This window comes from Mauremys mutica, chromosome 4 (assembly GCF_020497125.1).
Source record: "Mauremys mutica isolate MM-2020 ecotype Southern chromosome 4, ASM2049712v1, whole genome shotgun sequence".
Lineage (NCBI taxonomy): Eukaryota > Metazoa > Chordata > Testudines > Geoemydidae > Mauremys > Mauremys mutica.
In genome coordinates this window covers 141,161,974-141,179,957 of record NC_059075.1, presented here as the reverse complement: position 1 = coordinate 141,179,957, position 17,984 = coordinate 141,161,974, and the positions used below count along the sequence as shown (strand labels likewise).

Here is a 17,984-nt window from a genome sequence, read left to right as displayed (position 1 = left end):
ACCACTTACAAGGCAAGCTGTCACGGATAATAAATTGAACTGCATACTTTGCCCACCCCCACACAACCGTAACCTTTCTCTAGCTTTTCCCCCCTTCCCCTTATATTTGACACACTGGAGTTCTGTATTATATTTTTTTTAAAAGATGGTTGTCTGGTTTTTGTTGTTTTTACAAGTGTTGTGGAAAAAAATGTAAGAAAGTTTAAGTATTTAAAAATGTTCCAAGGAAAAAAGTTTTTTTGTTATTCTAATATATGATTGTGTACCTATTGTAAATATGAAACACTCCTATTTTGCAAGCCAAGGACTCACTTTGTACTGTTGTTATATATAAATAAAGTTTACTGGATAAAAAAAAATCCCTAAGTGGATCCTTATTTTCTAGCATGGAGTGTGCAGGATTCATTGTATGTGCTGAGAACACTTGCGAGAAATATTTACTTGCTACGGCGCACCAGTAATAAATCAGTAACCGGAGATCCAAAGTGAAGTATTTTAATGTCAGATTTATTTCCATAGCATGCCAAGGGCTTGGAAGCCACAAGGCTGGACAAGAAGGTAAAACATTGCCCCCTAGCTTCAAACATACAAAAGACAATTTTTGGTCTATGATTAATGGGGGTGAGGGGAGAATGTTTTTTCCAGTAATAAGTGAAGTAAATCAAGTTGTTTTCCTTGTTATTGGAATGGGAGTGGGGAGTGAGGACACGTGGTAACAACTTGCTAAAGAATCTCTCTTTTTATCTTTATTCTAAAGAGCCAAAAAACATGGGAGATCAAGATAACCCGGAATGGCTGCTCTTCATCAAGAGCAGATGAAAGAATGGTGAATGGAAACACAACCACAAGTGGTTGTATCTGGAGCATTTCTGAAATTACTCCCTGTGGCTGGATGCTTTATATCTGTTTGAGATGAGCCAATTTATCTATCGTGCACAAATCTCTTTAAAAAGCTTTCCTCCTCCCCAGATACTGACAGACATATTAACTTGTAGATTGTCAAACTGGGAGGCAGAGTTGTCCAGTGGTTTGAACAATGAATGGGGAGTCATGATTCCTGAGTTCTGTTTCCAGCTTTGCCACTGAATCACAGAGCCCATGAGCCAGCAAAGCACTTACATACACGGCGGCAGCTCCTCGGCTTCTGTACATTGTCATAGCTTCACATTTACACCAACCGAGGATAAGTCCCACTCTTTGGACTACTCTCATGTTTAAATGCTTTGCTGGATTGGGGCCTGAACGACATTAGTATTCATGTAGGGCCTGATCAATTGCCCAGACATCATTGTAATGACTCACACTGGATCAGGTCCTTAAACTCTCTGTGCCTCAGTTTCCCCACCTATAAAGTGATAGTAATAATACCCACCTCTTTCAATTTTTGAGATCCTTCTATGTAAATACAAAGAACCATTATCCTTCTTAAATATCCTTAAGCTCAGAAATGTCATGTGAGTTTTGTTGTTTTATCAACTCAGAGGCAGGAGAGCTCGATTCTCCTTCCCAAATGCATTACCGACTTCAACCCATAAGAGAGAGCTCTAGGGGGATCTTTTATGGGCTAAAGTAAATAATGAATAGTTTGAATCTGCTTAGGAAAGGAGCATGTGAATACTGTTTACAAATAAAGGCAAGGATGAGTTCTGAGCTTTCTCCCCTCCCTGGAGGTGAAATGGATTTGCTTCCTTTTCATAAATTCAAATTAACATTTTAGCAAGCGCTGGGAGCTGTCTGCTGAGTGGTGGGAATCGATGAGTGACTTGCTGAACAGCCTGTCAACTTTAATGACCAATATGGTTGCAATTACAGCGATGAACTTTCTCTAACAGCCTAAAATTATTCTGGTTGATGAGAAGAGACAGAAAAATGGAGTTCTTTAAGGAAGCATAAAAAGGAAACGTGGTTTTCTGTAACATCTCCAAAAGGGGCTTAGCTTGTTTTTAATTTAGAGGGAGATTAAAGAGGATAAATCTGACATGGGATGTCAAAGCTCTAAACACCACACACAGCAGATAATAGCAAAGAGTTGGGTGCTGCATCTGATCAGGACATTGTTTTATGCAGGTATATGGCATCTTGGCTGCCTATTTTAGTGTTTTGCTAATAGGCAGCCATATTCCGCTCCTATGTGAAGCCAATGCAAATATATCACGTTAGTGAGACAATATGATCCTTTGGCAAGTCAGTTTGTCTTGTTTCCCTCAAAGCTAGATAAAACTTCACATGAACAGCAGAAACTATACTTAATCAGAATTACATTTTACATGGCATGCACGTCACATCATCTGCACTGGCAAAGTCAAACAGTGCTTAGTAAAGTTAATATAAAATGCAGATAGTGCTGTTACGTAAAGCCCTCGCCCTGTCAGCTTTTCATGTCTAACTCAGCAAGCTAGCTGGCTGCACAGATTCCTCGGGCTTTCCCTTTCAAGGGAGTCACTGAAAGGGCAACTTCAGAAATCAATTGTTCCTTTCGATTTCACCCCAAGGGAACTCCTGAGCCCAAAGCTCATGGGAAAGAACATTTTTCCCTTTCCAGTTGCTACTTCCTTTCCAGTCTTTCCTCTTCACCACCTCCTCTGGGCCTTTGAATCTCCCTTTGACAGCATCCTTAATACCAGTTTTGCTAGAGTGACCCCAGTAAAGATGGACACAGTTACAGGTGAAGAATATAGCACCCTCCCTCGACAGAGCAGATGCCTCTCACTCCCCACTACCGTTCTCCTGTTAGCTTTCTACCCAGGCCTGTCAAAGGTTAAAGTGCTATTTGAGCATAGTTATAAAATATGCATAAGGCTGTGACCTAGTCTATAAAGTCCTGTACTGTACAGTTTAGCCTCCAGCAATCTGGCCTCTGGCACGCTTCTACCAAATTGTCCTTGTTCCAATACAACAAACCGTAATTCCAGCTACAAAGCTACTATTTCAAGAAATCGTTGTCTTTCGACAACTGACACCATAATAGTTTAAGCACTGATGTGAGCACTAACTCGACTAGAGGGCAGATCCTCAGCGGGTGCAAATTGTCATCACTCTATTGAAGCCAGTGGAGCTATGATAATTTACACTAGTGGAGGATCTCACTACAGGCTTGAGTCTCAACAACAGACCATGCTGCTTTGTGGTCCAGACACTAATACATTTTTATGGTGTGTAGCTTTGAATTCTTTGGTGAAGGAGGGTTTGGGTGGAAGGCCGTGCGCGTGTGATTGAGGGCGCATTGGTAGTGAAAGTGCAGTGTGGGGGATATATGTGATTGCAGTGTATGGGTCTGTGTTGTGGGAGAGGTGTTTACCAATTAGTGATGGAAGTGGATTACGGAATGGGGCTTCTTATGTGCATTGTGAGGGAAAGAGGGGATGTGGGTTGTGGAGGGTCCTGTTGTGCCTGACAGCAGGCGGAGTGAGGGACAAGTCCACAGACAGCAAGTGTGAGCCATTTCTGACAAATAGTGGATAAAAAGAGGGAAGTGTACCAAAAAAAAAAAAAATTTAAGTGAGGGGAACAAAATTACTGCTGATCTGTTAGCATCTTGCAGTGCTTTGGGCTCTGGCCCAGCAATCATGGCTCCATTCGGTGAATCTCATCTCCATGTCCCTGCACCAACACCAGTGCTCTCACCCTCCTCCACTCCCATCTGGCTGTATTAATGCCAAGCTGTCTCAGAAACTATTTGCTTAGTTTTGATGGCTGCACTTGGCAATTTTAATACAGAGGTTTATTTTCTTCATGAAATAGCAGCAGCATGTTTTTTTGTTTACTCTGTAGTCCCTAATTTTTAGTTTTCTTATCCACGACTCCACACGTTCCTCATTTTCATTTGTTCTGGGCTTGCTTTCATTTTACCTTCTGAACATACTGATGCAACCCTTGCTTATTAGTTTTGAACAGTCACTGGACTAGCAGAAAGGTTTCTGAACATCCATTCGTCTGCCTGTCTGCTTATCAAGACAAGCTAATGGAGGTGGCATTTTTTTAATTATCAAACACAACCATGGCATCAATTTTGACCTGACATTGTTTTAAATTCCAACATCTTTCTTTTTCTACAAACACTTAGCTTGAGCGTGACACATAATTGAATATAATCAGACAATTGTTTAAAACTGAGAATGATAACTCAAAAATCTAGTGCCTTTTATTCCAATAAATATTCTTTTGTGTTAGTGTGTATAGATGGCTAATGCATTTGTAATTTAAATTTAATGTGAGCTCCTGGTGATAGACAGTGAAATATATTCTAAAATTACGGGGGGGAGGGAGGTACAAAACTTCAGAGTTTCTTTCTCCCATGGGGAGAAAGATTCACAAGCAGAATTTTTATTCCCCTAATCATGGATTTAGCTTGTTGGCCACTAAGTAACCACCTTCAAGTGTAATGGGTGAACGCCCCTCCCCAAGCCAACGTGACATTAGTAGAATCTGATTATCTATATTATGTCCCAGACTGACTCAGCATTTGGGAAGCAATGAACACACTGGCAATAGTGTCTGGTACTGTGTGATGGCATTGTGCTCTCTTTTTTACTGCACAGAAAATATAATAATTTTCTGACCATTACTAATATTGCTAATCATAGGATAGGGGAATTCAGATCTCTTGCTTCAGGACTCGGTCCTGCAAGGTGCTGTGTACTCTGGCCACGACCCAACAAGGCATTCAAGCATGTCCTTAACGTCAGAGATATTACTCACGTGCTTAGAGCCAAGCACATGTTTCAGGGCACTGATGGATCAGGGCCAGAATGCTCATCACCTTGCAGGATTGAGCCCTTCATGTATAAGCTAATTTCCCTGAGGATCAGAGAGGAAATTTACCCCTCGCCCCATTTTATATACATAATATCTTTGCACAATTGGCCAGGTGCACTCTGTAAGGCTTTCATCTTTCTTTAAAGCATCAGGTACTGGAAGCAGGCTATTATGCGCGAGTGATCTGTTATGGTAACTTCCTAGAATTGATGACTGGCATGTTCTCATGGATAAAGTTTTTCTCATAGATACCAGGAGAAAACACGTAGCGTTGATCATTAAGAGACTTGGAGAAAATCACCACTTCTGGAGTATCTAGCACTGAGCTTCTACTACTCCGGCTCTCATGGTCACACAAGGATATTGATGCATTTGCAAATAGTTTTCTGACACAAGAATGCATCATTCAGCTGCTTCATGAGAAATTTTTCACCTAGGAAATACTACATTTCTTCCAAGACAGCATCATTAGAAATAATTCACATGGATTATTTTGAAAGCAGAGAGAATCCATTTTCTCTGTACATTTTTCATTTCACCTTTCAAGCCTCTTTTCAAAAGAGGGAATGTGCACGCTCCGGCTTTTGAGAGTAAATTATCAGGGATATAGAAATGACAAGGACCCATCAGGTCCCCTAGCTCACTGCTTCTCACAGCATGGGGGAGTTAAAATGGTGTAATGGACCAGGGCGTAAGTGGTCTGGCTTGGCAGTTACAGCTGGGCTAAGGTCTGGCCACCAGGGACAGTAGTCACCAGGCAGGAGCTGGAGGAATCGCAAGAGCCAGGTTAGGTAAGCAAGAGAGTCAGGCTGGCGTCAGAAGCCAGAGATCAGAGACAGTACCAGGTTAGGCTCGCGAGGCACAAATCAGGGTGCGCGTCAGGCTCGGGTCGGAAATCAGAGATCAAGCAAAGTTGGGCGTAGCAATAAACTAAACTCTATGTGGTTGCCCAGACAACTTCCTGGGCCAACCCCTGGGGTTAGCTAGGGGGCTTGGCCAATCAGAGGGATGCAGGGCTCAGTCATTCTGGGTCTCTGGAGGGCCTCCTGGTGGTACTATGGGAATACCAGCCAGCCCAGCATTCTAGTTCCTGGTTCCTTACAGATGGGAGCTATGAGCCAATCTCACTTACCACTTGTGCTACAGAATGTGGCAACTGGTAGAAAACTGATCTAAACCACAGTCCAGCAAGGCTTTTAAGCATGTGCACACCTTGAGGTCAAAGGGTCTACGTATGTGCTTAAAGAGGGGTATATGCTTATGCACCTCCCTGGCCTAGGCCCTGCTCTCTCCCCTGCCAATGCATAATTATTCCTGTGCAGCCATTGTTCCATCTTGTAGCTATGCATTAGTTAAAACAGCTTTACAGAACACCAAACTACTACTTATGGGTTCAGAGTTTCTCAGCTACTGAGTCATGTGGGGTTGGGTGGGAGAATGTGCTCATTAGATTCTAAAGGGCAGAGTTATTTGTTGGCTAATGAAGCTAAATTCTTGATTAGGGAAATCTGGTCTCCCAGAAGAGCAGAGAAATCTGTCTTCCTGCCTCATAGCATATTATATATAGGTATGGCTCTGAGTGTATATACATATTTTTTGTGTGTGTGATGTGATATAGTATATTTTATATAAATATATATATCACACTCACACTAATACAGATACACATATATAATATAAAATGTGTGTCTATATATGTGTGTAGCATGCCTGTGTATAAATGCACAGATATAATATGTACAAAGGGTTCACGTTAAATTAAAACTACAAATATCTACCCCTCCCCAAACAAAGGATTTTAACACAAAGTAATAGTTACTAAAATAGAAGCCAAGCAGTTTTTATTGTCTCTTTATAATTAACTCCAGCGATGGAATCCAATTACAAATGTTCAGTGTTGCCCTGCGGCATAGCATCTATGAAAAGGAAAAAAACGACCAAGTTTAAAACGACTCAGGTAAAAATTAAATCCATGGCTGTATTTGATAATTAAGAACACCATCTCCATTAGCTTGTCTTGATATTAATGAACTGCACTATTATTTTTACATTTGATTACAGGAGTTTTATGCCAGCCATTTCACCTTTATTGCTTTTGAAAATCGGCCTCCTTGTCTGTGTGCCAAGTGCAGGAGACGTTTGTAATTATATCATGTTATTGCCTCAATAAAACATTCATTTTTCTTGTCACTCCGACCTATTAAGAGGAAGTTTTTAAAGCTTTGTAATTATGACCGCATGGGATTGCTGGGTGGGTGTATGCGTGTGTGTGTTTCCTAACTTCTCCCATATTGTCTGTGTCTTGGGTGGTGGGGAGAGCAGGTTTGGAGGCGCATAGAAGGATTGTCTCTCACTCTGTCAGTGCAGTGCCTAAATAGGAAAAATGGATTTTCCACTCTGTAGTGCATTTAAATGCACAAAATCAATAGTGTTTCCTATCATTTAAAAATAATTTTTTTAAAGCAATCAGTTTACTTTGTCCAGCTGCAGTCTTCCAGACAATCACTGCCCACTTTACAGGGGCTGGGAACCAATAACGTTCACCCTGCCTCTTCCTCCACTACACAGTCTGGGATCAAACTACACACTGATACTACTATATCTGCCATTTAGAGGCTTCCACATTCCTACCTTAGGCTGGCAGCTGAAAACGGCTTTATAATGGAAACCCCTGGATCATCCAACTCCACCTGCCCCTCTCCCAGCACAATTCTAAATGGTTGCTGGAAATGAGAAGTGGTGTCTAGTGGTTAGAGCAGGGGAGGCAGAATCATAGAATCATAGAATCATAGAATTCAAGATCAGAAGGGACCACTATGATCATCTAGTCCGACCCCCTGCAAGACGCAGGCCACATTAGCCGATCTACCCACTCTTTTAGCAAGCGACCCCTGCCCCATGCTTCGGAGGAAGGCGAAAAACCTCCAGGGACACTGCCAATCTGCCCTGGAGGAAAATTCCTTCCCGACCCCAAATATGGCGGTCAGCTGAACCCCGAGCATGCGGGCAAGACTCTCCAGCCATACCCTCTGAAAGAGGTTAAGAATATCATATCATTGACCCAATTTGACCCAATTAAGTACCAGTTTGGCACTTAATTGACCTATTGACTAAGCCCGTTATCCTATTATACCATCTCCTCCATAAACTTATCTAGCTTGATCTTAAAGTCATGGAGATCCTTCGCCCCTACTGTTTCCCTCGGTAGGCTGTTCCAGTATTGCACTCCCCTGATGGTTAGAAACCTTCGTCTAATTTCAAGCCTAAATTTCCTGACTGACAATTTATATCCGTTTGTCCTCGTGTCTACATTAGCACTGAGCTGAAATAATTCCTCTCCTTCCCTGGTATTTATCCCTCTGATATATTTAAAGAGTGCAATCATATCTCCCCTTATCCTTCTTTTGGTTAAGGAAAACAAACCGAGCTCCTCAAGTCTCCTGTCATACGACAGGCCTTCCATTCCTCGGATCATTCTAGTGGCCCTTCTTTGTACCCGTTCCAGTTTTAACTCATCCTTCTTAAACATGGGAGACCAAAACTGCACACAATACTCCAAATGAGGTCTCACCAACGCCTTATATAACGGGACTAGCACTTCCTTATCCCTACTAGAAATACCCCGCCTAATGCAACCCAAGACCGCATTAGCTTTTTTAACGGCCACATCACATTGCCTACTCATAGTCATCCTACGATCAACCAGGACTCCCAGGTCCTTCTCCTCCTCCGTTACTTCCAACTGGTGCGTCCCTAGCTTATAACTAAAATTCTTGTTAGTCATACCTAAATGCATAACCTTACACTTCTCACTATTGAATTTCATCCTGTTACTAATACTCCAGTTTACAAGGTCATCCAAATCTCCCTGGAGGATATCCCGATCCTTCTCCGAATTGGCAATACCTCCCAACTTGGTGTCGTCCGCAAACTTTATCAGCCCACTCCTACTCTTGGTTCCCAGGTCAGCAATAAATAGATTGAATAAAATAGGACCCAAAACCGAACCTTGAGGAACTCCACTGGTAACCCCCCTCCAACCCGACAGTTCCCCTTTCAGTACTACCCTCTGCAGTCTCCCCTTTAACCAACTCCTTATCCACCTCTGGATTTTCATTTCGATCCCCATCTTTTCCAATTTAACCAATAATTCCTCATGCGGTACCGTATCAAACGCCTTGCTGAAATCCAGATATATTAGATCCACCGCATTTCCCTTGTCTAAAAAATCTGTTACTTTCTCAAAGAAGGAGATCAGATTGGTTTGGCACGATCTACCTTTCGTAAATCCATGCTGTAATCTATCCCAGTTGTCATCGGCCTCCTGCTCCTTAACCACTCTCTCTTTCAAAATTTTTTCCATTACTTTGCATACTACAGATGTTAAACTAACAGGCCTGTAGTTACCCGGGTCACTTTTTTTCCCCTTCTTGAATATAGGAACTACATTAGCTAATCTCCAGTCCAACGGTACAATCCCCGAATTTAGAGATTTATTAAAAATCATCGCTAACGGGCTAGCAATATCACTCGCCAATTCCCTTAATATTCTAGGATGAAGATTATCCGGGCCCCCCGATTTACTTCCGTTAAGCTGTTCAAGTTTGGCCTCCACCTCAGATACCGTAATGTCTACCCCCATATCTTCATTCCCATCGGTCCCTCTATCACTATTCCTTAGCCCTTCATTAGCCTCATTAAAGACCGTGGCAAAATATTCATTCAGATATTGTGCCATTCCAAGATTATCCCTAATCTCCATTCCGTTTAAAGTTTTAAGCGGTCCCACTTCTTCCTTTTTGGTTTTCTTCCTATTTATATGGCTAAAAAACCTTTTGCTATTGGTTTTAATCCCCTTCGCTAGGTCCATCTCCACCCGTCGCTTTGCCTTTCTCACTGCATCCCTACACCCTCTGACCTCAATAAGGTAGGTTTCTTTGCTGATCCCTCCCATTTTCCACTCCCGGTACGCTTTCTGTTTTTTCTTAATGACCCCTCTAAGACGCTTGGTCATCCAGCTCGGTCTAAAACTGCTACCTACGAGCCGTTTTCCCTTTCTCGGGATACATGCCTCTGACAACTCCTGCAATTTCATCCTGAAGTAACCCCAGGCGTCATCTACCTTTAGATTCCTAAATATGTTGGTCCAGTCCACTTCCCTAACTAGTCGTCTTAATTTAGTAAAGTTAGCCCTTTTGAAATCGTAAACCCTAGTCTCAGATGCAATATTGATTATTCTCTCATTAATTTTGAAACGAATTAGCTCGTGATCACTCGAGCCAAGGTTGTCCCCTACAACTATTTCCTCAACAAGGTCCTCATTACTCACCAAAATCAGATCTAAAATGGCATCCCCCCTCGTTGGTTCAGCAACCACTTGATGGAGGAATTCATCAGCTATCACGTCTAGGAAAAGCTGAGCCCTATTGTTATTACTAGCATTTGTTTCCCAATCTATATCTGGGAAGTTAAAGTCTCCCATGATCAAGCAGTTCCTATTAGTGTTTACCTCCTTAAAAACATTAAAGAGCTCTCTATCCGTCTCCAAGCTAGATCCTGGCGGTCTATAGCACACCCCAATCACTATCCCGGGTGAGGCTCTGGTAGTTTTCTTCCCTAATGTGACCATTGCCCACACAGACTCCGTATTAACCATTGCATTGCTAGTTATTTCATTACATTTCACCTCATTATTGATATACAATGCTACTCCCCCACCTTTACCTTTGCATCGGTCTTTTCTAAACAGCACATACCCTTCCATACCTGTACTCCAGTCATGGCTATCGTTCCACCATGTTTCGGTTATTCCTACGATATCCGGTTTCAATTCTCGGACCAGGAGCTCCAGTTCCTCCATTTTATTACCTAAGCTTCTCGCATTGGTGAACAAACATCCTACCTTTTGCTGTTGGGCTCCTCTCACTCTTCTCACCCCGCTCGGTAGGGACACAGTACTACCAGTATGACCTGTCGATCTAGTATCTGTCCCCCCCCTCTTCCTTACACCTAACCGTCCCCCTCTGGCTATATCTGTTGTTATCTTCTTGTTCCCACTCCCAATGTATAAATTTGGCGTGGAGTGCACCAGGGCCTCTCCCAACCGTCCCCCCCAGTGTCTAGTTTAAAGCTCTTTTAATCAGATGAGCCAGCCTCCCTCCTAGAAGTCTACTTCCTTCCCTACTTAAGTGGAGCCCATCCCGTGAGAACAGTTGTCTGTCCCCAAAAGCCTCCCAGTGCCCATACATCCCAAAGCCCTCCTTGTAACACCACTCTCTCAGCCAACTATTAATCGTCAGGATTCTCTCACCCCTTTGGCGCCCTTCCCTAGGGACAGGTAGGATCCCACTGAAGATCACCTGAGCCTCAATTTCCTTAAGCGTCTTACCTAACCTGGCATAGTCTCCCTTGATCCTGTCTAGCGAGAATCTAGCAGTATCATTCGTTCCCACATGAAGGATGACCAAAGGGTTCTTACCTGCTCCTCTTAGGATCCTTTTCAACCTCAGGTCCACATCCCGTATTTTAGCGCCCGGTAGACAGCACACCCTTCTGTTCTCCGGATCGGCCCTGGTCACAGGCCTGTCCAACCTTCTCAGTATGGAGTCCCCAATCACGTAGACCTGCCTTTGCCTGGGGACAGTGCGGTCCTCTAACCTATCCCCCGTTCCCCCTGGTTGCAAGCTCCTTCCATTCCTATCTTCCCTTGTGGTTCCCCTTAAGCCATCCTGTAATCTCCCCTGACCCAAACTTGGTGTTGCCTCCATAGACTCCTCCCCTCTATCTATGGGACTGGCCGCTCGTCTCTTTTTCCTTGGCCTCCCACCATCAGCTACCATATTCTTTACCCTTCCTCATTCTCCAAACCTTCAAACCTGTTCCTTAGCTCTATTTCCCCCTCACTGGCTCTCCTTTTCCTCGGCCTGCTTCTCACAGTCACATGCTTCCACCGCCCATCCTCCTCGTCTGGTGGTCCCCCCTCACTGGCCTTAGCCCCTGCTCCCACCTGTGCCCCTGGGCGTTCCCCTTCAGTTACTGCCTGCCATTGCTCCATCAGCTGCTCGAACCCCCTTCTATTCTCTATCAGGGTTTCTACCTGCAGCTCTAGGCCCTGGATCTTTTCCTCCAGCAGCTCTATTAGGCGACACTTCATGCATACATAGTACTGCTCTGGGTCCCCTGCTAGAACCAGGTACATACCGCAGCTGCTGCATGCTCTCATCCTTGGTGTGTCCTCTGCTGCTTGGCTCATGGCTGCTGCTGTCCCGGCCTCGCTCGGTGCTTGTACCTAGTGAAACACAGGGGACACGGCGCGGCCCCCTTCCACCTCCCCCTGCTAACTCCCACGCAAACTCCCCTGTTAGCAGCTCTGTTTGCTGCCTCCTGTGCCGCTGCCTGGCTGGGCGGCCGCTTTTATAGGCCCCTCCTAGCCTGGCTCCACCCCCTAATCAGGGCTCAGCCAATCCAGGCTCGGCTGCCCCTTCAGCAGTCTGCCCCTCCGGGCCTCTACTGAGGGAGACAAACACTACACAAACAGCCACAAAGACACTCACCTGCTCCTCCAATGGGAACTCCCACGCAAACTCCCCTGTTAGCAGCTCTGTTTGCTGCCTCCTGTGCCGCTGCTCGCAGCTGTGCCGCTGCCTGGCTGGGCGGCCGCTTTTATAGGCCCCTCCTAGCCTGGCTCCACCCCCTAATCAGGGCTCAGCCAATCCAGGCTCGGCTGCCCCTTCAGCAGTCTGCCCCTCCGGGCCTCTACTGAGGGAGACAAACACTACACAAACAGCCACAAAGACACTCACCTGCTCCTCCAATGGGAACTCCCACGCAAACTCCCCTGTTAGCAGCTCTGTTTGCTGCCTCCTGTGCCGCTGCTCGCAGAAGAAAGGTTGATCACTACATCAAGAGGAACAGTGCTTCCTGCTGTCAAGCTAGAAATGAACTAAGACCATGGCAGAAGTCAGGCTGGACCACCATGATCATCTAGTCTAACCTGCTGGTCACAGAAGCTAGAGAATATCACCCATTGATTCCTGCTGTGAAGGGAATTTTTCTTCCCCCAGGGTACTGTTCTCAGCATTCCCACTAACTCAGCGTGTTCTTCACTTAATTTGCTTAACCTCTCTGTGTTGCTGGGTCCCAATCTGTAAAATACAGTGGAGCTAACACAGGTGCTGGGAGATTTAATTGACATTTGTAGAGCACTTTGAGAGCCTCAGATGAAAGGCGCTATAGAAGCACCAGGTACCACTGCATTCATTAACAGCGTCCCTGTAGGCTGGCTGGCTTCTCTCTGGCTACACATATTTTACCTGCTAATGCAGCCGAGGCTCAAAGCAACACCTTTGTGTCCTGGTGGCAGCACATATCCCAGGTGAGGCTGGAGGAAGCTGTCTCCTTCGCACTTTCTGAATTGAAATTCCACGCCAAACGCCATCCGGGTCCTAAAGAAGAGAGAGCATTTTCGCCTTTGTTAGAACGCAATTACACTGGGCTTTGAGAAGGAGATAGAAATGCATAAACATTCTTTGTGCTGTGCTCAGCGCTTACAAAGGGAAGCATCGGGATGCTCTTAGAGGGAAGGAGGGAGGGAAGATGCTCTTAAATGAGTTTTCTTCTGACATTTGATTTTTGAAGCAGCAACCGGCAGTCTCTCTGAGCTAAAAACAGAGGCATTGCCTCAGGCAGTACAGGACTTTATAGACTAGGTCACAGACCTTATGCATATTTTATAAGCTCTCTCAAATAGCACTTTAGCCTTTGGCAGTCATGGGTCAGAGGGCAAGCACCTTACACAGAAGGGAAATGGTGCAAATGTTCTCACATGGAAAGACAACAAACAGCTCAAGCATCAGAAAGGCTCAAGCACATCTAGGGAAATAAACCTGGGGGTTGCTACGGGGTTGGTCTGAGCACTCTGCCTAGGCCAATGGTTGCAAAAGAAAGCTTGCATGGTTACAACAGTATTGCAAGCCGTCCTTGGCGCGAGCTGTCTCACCATGTGTACATGCAGCACCTAGCACAATGGGGCCATGGTCTTAGCTGGAGCTTCCAGGTGCTGCCGTGATACAAATAATTAATAGACGTAGTAGTAGTAGTAATGGCTGGGACTCTAGAGATCTAGTGCTATTACTGGCTCAGACTCTTTGTGTGACCCTGGGCAAGTCACTTAATCAATCTGTGCCTCAGTTCCCCAGTTGCACAATGGGGGGGGGAGAATAACTCCTTCCTCTTTCGCAGGGGCGTTGTGAGGCTAAATGTACTGTCTGTGAGGTGCTCAGATAATCCGATGATGCTAGGGGCCACAAATGTAACTAGACTACTAGGTAACGGGATGCACATCAGAAATGGGCTCAGCACTGCACTAATATATCCCAAACAAACATCAGAGTTACATTTTTGAATAAAACAACTATACTTTAAATAACATTGGGTCATTAAACTGATGAGTGCTCCATGCCAAGGGAATCCTGAATGAGCTGCTGACACCAAAGGGTATTGTCTTATATTGCACCCGCATAGGAGAAGCAAGGAGCCCATCCATGAGGGAGTTAATACTTTGGAGGATTAGCGGCTGGGTAATGGATATGAGTTGATTAATAATACACTGGCTGATTAATACAGAGGTGATTTTTCTGGATTAATAAGGATGCGGTGGCACTTCCTGCGCAGGAAAGATGTTCCCAGTCACCCATTTGAATGCAGTGACCATGGCCTAAATGCTGTGATTAAATCCACATTTAAGACACTTCATTAAATTAGAGTGTAGGTGAATTCTTATAACCCGCTGCAAGAAGCACACTTAGCCCTGGGCGGGGGGAAGCGGCGCAAAGGATCCTAAAAGCATCCCCAAAACCTCTCTCTCACTCTATGTCATGTCCCTAGAATTGCTGTGCCACATTATACACACAGAGGATAAAGGACCTCTTACTAGTGCAGGTTAAGAAAGCATGCCTTTAGCTCAAGTGGCAGGGCTTGAATGTACAAAGCTGAAAAACGAAGGTTCTAGGCTTAGCTCCCCGGCTTTGTGTGAGATACACTCCCCTAGGATTGTGTTACCTGCAGCACATGAATTCATTACAGCTGCAGTATGTGTTTAGGCAAAAGTGGCTACTTGGAGACCCAATCATGTGCTGCCTAGTAACTCACCAGGGGAGCTGCTGGCCCCCCTCTATCATTGGGAGTAGAAAAATCTACTGCTGGGCCCTGATTTCTTCTCACTACCAAGAGCAGGGAAAGGGAAGGACTTGCAGATGTGCTTTACTCTTCCCTCTGAACAGTAGGCCTAGAAAGGGGAAACAGTCTCAGACACATCCTCCCTCCAGCAGCTTAGAGCCCCTTGAATCCCTCTTGATAACAACAGCAGCAACAAATATGTGAATAGATCCCTGCCATGAGGGATGGCAGAACCAGTGATAGCCCTTCTACCAGTGTAACTACAATGCAGTCACGCCTTATTTACACCAGCATCTGCCAGCTGAGAATCAGGCCAAAGATCCTGGCTCAGTAGCTTGCCTGGAAGCCAAACCCAGCCCTGCGCATGCCAAGGGCTCTCACACACTCACCTCCTCTGCATCTTTGTAAAACAATCTTTTTAATTTTCTGGTTGGCTTGGCAAATCACAGCTGCTCATTCCCCAGAGCTCCTGAGTGCATTTGCACAGGTTCCCATTTACATACACTAGGGCTTTAGATTTCCTTCTCGCAGCATGCCTCAGAAATAAGCCATCTGAAATATTACAGATGGCTTAGAGGCAGAACTATTTACGGGTTACAGAGGGAAAACAGAGCCGAGGGCCACATCATGAATAACACAAGTTTGACTTAACAGCAGAGCCCCAGTTTGTTGTGGCTGCCCTGTGGTGAAGGATTACATGAGGGTTTGCTCTCCACTTATTATTTCTTTAACTCGATGGCTTTGCAGTTACTCAGCCTGAGCCAAGGTGGTTGAGTATTAATTGATACTTGCTGCTGAGTGAGGCTTATTAAACACCAGCTTTGGAGGGGCAAGAGTGGCAGCGCTCAGTGGCAATAATGAGCAGACCAAGAGGTTCAGAACTAAAACTTCGCTCTCCTCCAGCATCTGTTATTGCAATCACAATGCCAAGAACACAACAACAGCACCCCCCCTCAAAAGACCCTTATTGAAAGGAATGGCTCCCACAAATGCCTCCCATTCAGGGAAATGACAGGGATTTGCTCAGCTTGCCATGTTTTGCAGCTGGGTTAATTATTGTCATTTCAGAGAGTGCTGCCCAACCTCAAAATGAAAGAAAAACATACCATAATAGTGCTCACTAATTCGCCAGCAAAACCTTTGTGCTGAGTGGCAGTGGGGGGCCTCGCATGCACACAGGCTGGGATGGTAGGACGAAGCAGTATTAGCATTCTAGAGTGATTAGTACAGTGCAATTGTGAACATGGTATAATTACGGGGCTAATTTATATGTGCACCTGACAATAGCATAGCTCAGTTGAGGCTTCTCTTGGGTTTCTAATGACCCAGCGTATAGATGAGCCACTCCCAAGGTCTCTGAGAAAGGCATTTTGGATCATTCAACACCCCCACCCCCCAAACTCCAAGGCCCTTGGCGCCTATGTATTTGGAGGCTGATAACCAGGAACTCATGCTCTTCTCCACTCAGTCTTCAGCATACTCCTCATCTGCATATGAAAAGCTGGCAGGTTCACAGAACAAAGGATTAGGGGAAGGGGAAGAGGCAGACAGGGACAAACAGGGGAAAAGGGAGTAAGGCCACATCAGAAAGCGTAAATATTTTGGACTGAGAAGTAGGTGGATAAAGGGACCTAAAAAAAAAAAAGGAGGGAGGGGGCAGAAAAACAAACCAGAGGGAAAACACAAACACTGGGGGGAAAAATGAATAAAATACATCCATATACAGAAGGAACGCAGGGGCTGGAAAAGTGCAGCCCTTTTTAAGAGTCAGTTTGTTTTGTCCATCTTTCCATCTCTTGGGTTTAGCAGTGCTTCTGCCAACCCGACAGTGATGTCACACTAGTGTGTCATGGCACTCTCTGGGCCCTGAGAGGGTGACTTTTACCTTTGAAGCATGTTGTGCACACAGACATGGAAAGTTTCTATTTCTAGCTACAAGTTAATATGCGTTATGACTACACCCGTGAGGAGCTTAGCGTTCCAGCTCTGCTCTAAAAGATGGGTTCCCTGCTGTCTCTCCAACCCTGATCCCATGCAAGCCCACTGAGGCTCAGTAACTTGGTATCTTGTCACTTTGTTACCAGCATAACAACCCCAACAATAACAAAGAGGACACCAGGAAGCCTGGGATGGGGGAAGGGGTTAGTCTGAATGCATTTCTGAGCACATTACTTAAATAGTCTTACAAGTGAAGTCAAAGGTTTTTATTTCATTGTCTGTGCTCTCAGAAAAGCAAGATCATATCAGTGTATGGATGATGCAATGCAGGAGCCGATAGTGCAGCACACTACAAACAAAAGCCTTGTAGAAGTTAAGGTCTCTAGTCCCTTAAATAGCTACAAATAGGACCCTTGGCAGTTTGATCCTAAGCTCTCTCCTACTGCCTCATAAGGATCTCCTTTCCAGCAGCTCTCTGTGATTAGAGCTCCCAGTCAACTTTGCTAGCTCAAAGCTGGTAATGAGCTCTAATCACTGCACCTGTACAAGCTCCCAAGCAGGCTTCCGTAGACTTGCTCGTGTCAAGAACATAGGGAGCAAGCCCTCCAACTATGCCCTATTGTTAGGTGCTTAGAGAGAGTTTTGAGGCATTTGTGTGCCTAAGGAGCTTTCTGGCTCCCATGTGGCACTATAGTAAAAACCCTGTACTACAAAGAGAAGAGTGGAAAAGAATACATGACAATGAAGCAGCCATCTTCAAGTTCCCAGGTAACTCAGAGGTTGAGCTATCAGCCCTTCCCTTGTTCCTATACTTGTACTATACTAGTTAGTCAATCTGCTTTACTGCATGATTTAGGGATAAGTAATTGAAGCAATGCTTGAGTTTATACTACTTTGTTTTAAACTACAAGAAACTAGAACAGGTTGCAGAGGTATTCTGCTTAATTTAAAGTCTTTATGAGCCAATCAACCTGTGCAAGGAAAGCTCAGGTTCTTGAGCTGTAGTTTGGGTCTGTAATGCAGAAATGAAAATAAAATATATCCATATATTCTGGAAGTATGGTATGGTAAGGCCTGAGGCCTCATACATAGAACTGTTGGGTTTTTTTGTTTGG

General features: G+C 44.8%; 1 protein-coding gene and 1 long non-coding RNA gene across 5 annotated transcripts in view; one reads left to right on the top strand and one right to left on the bottom strand.

Annotated features, from left to right (window-relative positions):
- LOC123368650 overlaps positions 1-17,984 on the bottom strand; it is a 48,553-nt gene that overhangs the window by 22,072 nt on the left and 8,497 nt on the right. For 2 of the 3 annotated variants that reach the window (XR_006578852.1, XR_006578851.1), the window contains exon 2: positions 13,068-13,199. This is a non-coding gene — a long non-coding RNA (uncharacterized LOC123368650). Of the gene's footprint in view, positions 1-6,600; positions 6,672-13,067; positions 13,200-17,984 lie in introns of those variants that run through there. The other variant, XR_006578850.1, reaches the window with a different exon arrangement.
- Positions 17,388-17,984, top strand: part of CD34 (CD34 molecule) — a 108,702-nt gene continuing 108,105 nt past the window's right edge. For both annotated transcript variants that reach the window (XM_045013598.1, XM_045013591.1), the window contains exon 1: positions 17,388-17,637. The gene's annotated coding sequence lies outside the window, so the exon portion shown is untranslated. The remainder of the gene's footprint in view (positions 17,638-17,984) is intronic.